We start from the raw sequence: 6,447 nt of genomic DNA on the forward strand, positions 1-6,447 counted from the left end.
TCATCATATTGACTTCATACCCGGAGCCAGTTTGCCGAACAAAGCGGCATACCGAATGAGCCCCAAAGACAATGAAAAAATTAGGAAGCAAGTGCAAGAGCTGTTGGACAAGGGATTGATAAGTGAAAGCTTAAGCCCTTGTGTTGTTCCAACAGTCCTCACTCCCAAGAAGGGAGGAGAGTGGCGGATGTGCACCGACTCAAGGCCATCAACAAGATCACCATTCGGTACAGGTTTTTGCTACTGCGGATGGATGATATAATGGATTGTTTAAGCGAGGCAGCGTATTTCTCCAAGATAGACTTGAAGAGCGGGTACCATCAAATTCGGATACGAGAGGGGGACGAATGGAAGACAACCTTTAAGATGAATGAGGGGCTGTACAAATGGCTGGTCATGCCATTTGGGCTGAGCAATGTGCCCAGTACATTCATGAGGTTAATGAATGAGATGTTGAAGGAGTACACTGGGAAGTTTGTGATAGTTTATTTGGATGACATACTTATTTTCAACAGGACAAGGGAAGAACACCTTCAACATGTGCGTAAGGTGCTGGAGAAATTACAGCAGAATAAACTGCTAATAAATTTGAAGAAATGTACTTTTTTGCAGAAGGAATTGATTTATTTGGGGTTTGTAATAGCAGAGAATGAACTGAAGATGGATCTGGAGAAGGTGGCAGCGATAGTGAATTGGCCATCTCCGAAAAATTTGTTTGAGGTACGTAGCTTTCACGGACTAGCGAGCTTTTACAAAAAATTCATAAAGAATTTCAGTGAAATTTGTGCACCAATGTTGGACACCATTAAAAAGGCCAGTCAGCCTTTTCGATGGACAAATGCAGCGGAAAGAAGTTTCTAGTTGTTAAAGAAGAAGATTACTTAGAGGTCGATCCTGAGATTACCAGATTTCAAGAAGTTATTTCAGGTTCGCTGTGATGCTAGGGAGACAGCAATTGGAGCTGTACTCAGCGAGGAGGATAAGCCTGTAGTGTTTTTCAGTGAAAAGCTGAATGAAAGTCGACAGAAATATTCGTCATATGATAAGGATTTCTATGCTGTTATACAGGCATTAAAACACTGGAGGAATTATCTGTTGGGAAGCAAATTCGTGCTATTCTCAGATAATTTTGCACTACAATATGTAATGCAGCAGCACAAACTGAACCACAAACACGCCAAATGGGTGGAGTATCTGCAGAGTTTCAATTTCGTATTGAAACATATTAGCGGGCAAGCAAATAAAGTAGCAGATGCGCTAAGTAGAAAAACTCTACTTCTGTAGGAAAGCACTGTGCAAGTGCTGGGTTTTGAGCACTTACGAGATTTATACCAGACTGATCTAGATTTAAGGAGGCCTATGAGGCATGCCAGAATCCCTTAGTGAGAGATAACGGCCCTTGGTTGGATTACAATCTACAGGAGAAGTTGTTGTTTAAGGGAGGACAACTGTGCATACCTGACTGCTCGATGAGGGAGAATATTATTCGAGAGAAGCATAACGGAGGTTTGGCCAGACATTTCAGTGTGGACAAGACATTTGAGCAGCTCATACATTTCTACTTTTGGCTGAAAATGCAGAGGGATGTGCGGTGATTCATGGCCAGATGCAAAGTGTGCCAATTGGCGAAGGGTCACAGACAAAACACGGGACTGTACACATCGTTACCTGTTCCAGGTAGACCATGGGATTCAATCAACTTGGACTTCATCCTAGGTCTACCTAAGACACAAAAAGGGTATGACTCGGTGATGGTGGTGGTGGACAGGTTCTCGAAAATGGCACATTTCATCCCTTGTAGGAAAACCAGTGATGCCACCCACGTGGCCCACTTGTTCTTCAATGAGATTGTCAGGTTACATCGGTTGCCTAAATCCATTCTGTCAAACAGGGATGTGAAGTTCATGGGACACTTTTGGCGTACCCTGTGGAAGAAAATGGATACACAACTGAGTTACATTTCTACTTATCATCCGCAAACGGACGGACAAACAGAAGTTGTAAACAGGAGTTTAGGGAATCTGCTACGAAGTCTAGTGGGAGAGAATTCGCGGATGTGGGATCGAGTGCTGGCACAGGCAGAATTCGCTTACAACGATTCACCTAACTGCAGCACAGGTTTCAGCCCTTTTCAGATCTTGTACAGCATGCATCCTCGCGGAGTGCATGAACTGCGGGATATTGGACTGCAAGAATGGTGTAGCGTAGATGGAGAAGATTTTGCTAACGCAATGAGGGATTTGCATGAACATGTGAAAATCAAGTTACAAGACAGTAGCCTAAAATATAAACAGCGAGCAGATTTGAAGAGAAGGGAAGAACAATTTAATGTCAGAGACGAAGTCCTCACACATTTGTGCAAGGAATGATTTCCTAAAGGTACGTATAATAAACTAAAGTACAAAAAGATAGGACCCTGCAAAGTCCTTCAGAAATTTTTAGCGAACGCCTATGAGATCTAGTTGCCACCCGGAATAGGCATTTTGCCTATCTTTAATGTAGCAGACCTATTTCCCTACACGGCTAACCCAGAGGAGAAGGAAGAAGATGGAACCATGCAGCCTACATGGAATACCCAGGAAGGAGGAGAAGCTTGGATGAGATAGATGCCTTACGTTCAGCCTCCCGAGATCAAGCGCATTCTCGATACTCAGGTGGCCAAACGAACTCGGCGGAAGGAGTATCTGCAATACCTGGTCAAGTGGAAGAACCGTCCTATTGAGGACAGTTTGTGGCTTGATGCCAGGCAGATTGAGCAGATAGGTTCTTCAGTTGAGAAGCTCATGGACTGGAGTCATGATTTTCTTTTGCCCGGGAGCCTGATGCAGGAGCATCCAACTCAGGCACCATGACCGGGTGTCGATCTCTGCTAGGTCACATAAAAATTGAATTTACTTTTATTAGTCTTTATGTTGGTTGACAGGAAAGTAGGTAGGGCTTTTACTTTTAGTTTCTTTTACTTAGTTAAAGGTAGTTGAATAGTTAGGAACATGTGTTTCTCTGTGGTCAACAAGTGACAATTATTCTTTTATTTGAAAAGGGAAAAGACAATGTATCTGAAAAGAAAATCCTGTCATAATATGGAACGAATGACTAGCAACTAAATAATTGTAAAAGTTTAACTGAAAATCAACTGTACAGTTTCATTAACTGGAACAAAAAAGCTATAAATGTAACAGGATGAAACCATGGAGGGGTTCAGTTCAAGACCACTTGCACTCAAATAAAAAAAGTAACAATAGAGAAATCAATATTGCTGTCCATCTGTGTGTCTATTATAATTTATTAAGTTTCGATTGAAAGCAGTTTGAGCATATAGCCACTAACTATAGATCCTGTAAAAGGGTCCTTTTCCTTTATGTTTCCCGAGAGGAATAACCAATTCAATTAACAATATTAAAGAACAGAAACAGCACAAGGGTTTGCAGTCTTTCTGTAATAGTGAACGAAGACAAAACCAGGAGCAGCATAACCAAAACTGTTACCGGCCAAGAAATCAAGTCCGAACAAAACTTCCACAATTCTATTTTGAAGACAGTCTTATAAAATTATCAGCGCGATTACAAAACTCGGCAAAGTAACACATTATACTTCAATTAACAAACCGAAGATACGTAACAGTAGTTCCAACGACGAGACCAGAGAAAAACAAGTCACGGACGAGCCTAGGTAAATTAAATTTCATATTATTACATCGTTCTAAATTGTTCTCCTTTCCAGAACCGCAAGGGGCCGTGGAATAGAAACATAGAACCGGACTATATACACATAAAACCGTGGATGTCCAAACCCTAGACTATAAACCCTGGGAGAGGGTTTCGACTACGAAATACAAATACAGCAGAACACGCATAGACCGAGAACGATGAAACCCTAGGTGAGGGTTTGGAGGAGCATTACAGTTACAAACTGAAGATAGCGACCAAGACCCAGAGGAAACCAGAGTTCCGGAATAACAGAGCAGTGCTCATAGAGGACTATACAACAAGAGTGTTGGACAACCCATCTAATCCGAAGACAGAGTTAAAAGACCCGGACAAAGAACTAACAAGAATTGAGAAGAGGCAGAGCCTACCGAATAAAACCGAGATGAGCATGGCCAAACTCTCCCACTGTAACTCTTAGCACCTGTAGAACCAATGTTACCCAGTGTTAGCCGATACATCGAGACAGGAACGGAAATATAGAATGGGTAAGAAAAAGACTGAATTGTCAATAACTGTAAACCATTACCTGAGAGTTTGCAGTGGCACCACAGATAAGCGTTCCAACAACAATATCGATTGACTGTGGCGAATAAGGAGCAAGCAGGGTTAGAAATTGAGGAAGGAAGTTTACACAGTTGAAAGCAAAGATAGAGTAAATACCTGTGTGTCGCACCGGAAGCTGAAGGAAGCCATTGAGCCAACCTGGGAATGAGCAAATGTTGAAATTCCAACCGGAATAAGAATATCAGTACAGGAGTTCATATAATGCAGTCTGTAGAAACCGCGACAGAGAGAAGCTGAAGCTCAACAGAGGACTTACGCAAGCCACCATTGGACAAACCAAAACAGTCCACAAACCAAGGAGCAAATACCAGCATAAACATAGCAACGAACAACCAGAGACGCCCACGGCTTACAGCATAACTACCTACTGAGCCTTGCAGAACCTGGAGAACAAACCCTCGGCGAACTATAACAAAAGACCGGGAGAGCTAACGAACAAAGGGAATGAGCCTAGGAATGAGCAGGAAGCACAAACACCAAGGCAAGTACTACTCATTACTACCTCATTGAATGCCACATCAACCGAACGCCAAAATATCCATTTGCATTTCATTCATGTGATACCTTTACCGTATGATTTAATCAACCACGCAAATATTACAAAATCATTCCCATACATTAGTCAAGCATAACAAATCATCACCATATTATAGTTTTATACAAGTGTTGGGCTGGCTGCCATCATGAAGGTCCCATCATGATATGGGTTTCGCCAAGGTTGAAACTTCAATTTTTTACCATGTCTTTCTGTTCTTGGCTTCTTGAACTTCTAGCATTCTTTTACACCTCTCAATGCAATTTCTAGTTAATAATAGTTCTTTGTAATATTAATTTGACAAATGAATTATAGTAATTTTTTCTATTGTATTAAAAAACTTATAATATTTTATTTTAAATAAATAGATGATGATTATTTTAAGTTTAAAGTGAAGTTGCATGCATATGATATTAAAAAGAAAATATAAAGAATAAATTTTCCAAAATGTCATATTCAAATCAAACAAATTTAAGTGAAAAAGTTTACATTGTATTGTTATTTTTAGTTAAAAATAAAAATTAATTTGGAATTTTAAAAAATCTTTATATAAATTTAATAATTCAAATTTATCATTGTATCAATTTTTAATTAAAATTTTAATAAAAAATATTAAAAAAAAAAACAATTTTTTTGTTAGGTAATTAAGCCAAGAGGTTCATTCTACAGTTTTGTGTGAGCAGATGTGTAAGTATATCTATCCCTTTTAAAATAAAAATAAAATATTATCTAGAAAAGCAATGTCGGATATAATAAAAAAAGAAAAAAAATATCCTATGCATATTTAATTAGTTGTCCATATGACTTAATATAATTTCATGTAAAGTATATGTGTGTGTGAGATTAAGTTTCTTAACACCTGATGACAACTTCATATATATATATATATATATATATATATATATATATATATATATGTATATATATATATATATACATATATATATATATATATATATATATATATATATATATATATATATCTATATATATATCTATATATATATATATATATACATATATATATATATATATATATATATATATATATATATATATATATCTATATATATATATATATGTATCTATATATATATATATATATATATATATATATATATAATGTTAAAAGAAAATATGTAACGCCATGTAGGATAAAATATCCAATGAATAAAATATTTTAATTAGTTGTCCATATGACTTAATATAATTTCATGTAAAGTATATGTGTGTGTGAGATTAAGTTTCTTAACACCTGATGACAACTTCATATATATATATATATATATATATATATATATATGTATGTATGTATGTATGTATGTATATATATATATATATATATATATATATATATATATAGATACATACATATATATATATATATATAATGTTAAAAGAAAATATGTAATGCCATGTAGGATAAAATATCCAATGAATAAAATATTTTAATTAGTTGTCCATATGACTTAATATAATTTCATGTAAAGTATATGTGTGTGTGAGATTAAGTTTCTTAACACCTGATGACAACTTCAGATATATATATATATATATATATATATATATATATATATATATATATATATATTTATATATCTATATATATATATATATATATATATATATATATATATAATG

Source organism: Pinus tabuliformis, chromosome 1_1, assembly GCF_031772625.1.
Source record: "Pinus tabuliformis cultivar Carrire ecotype Pingquan chromosome 1_1, CPIR1, whole genome shotgun sequence".
Taxonomy (NCBI): domain Eukaryota; kingdom Viridiplantae; phylum Streptophyta; class Pinopsida; order Pinales; family Pinaceae; genus Pinus; species Pinus tabuliformis.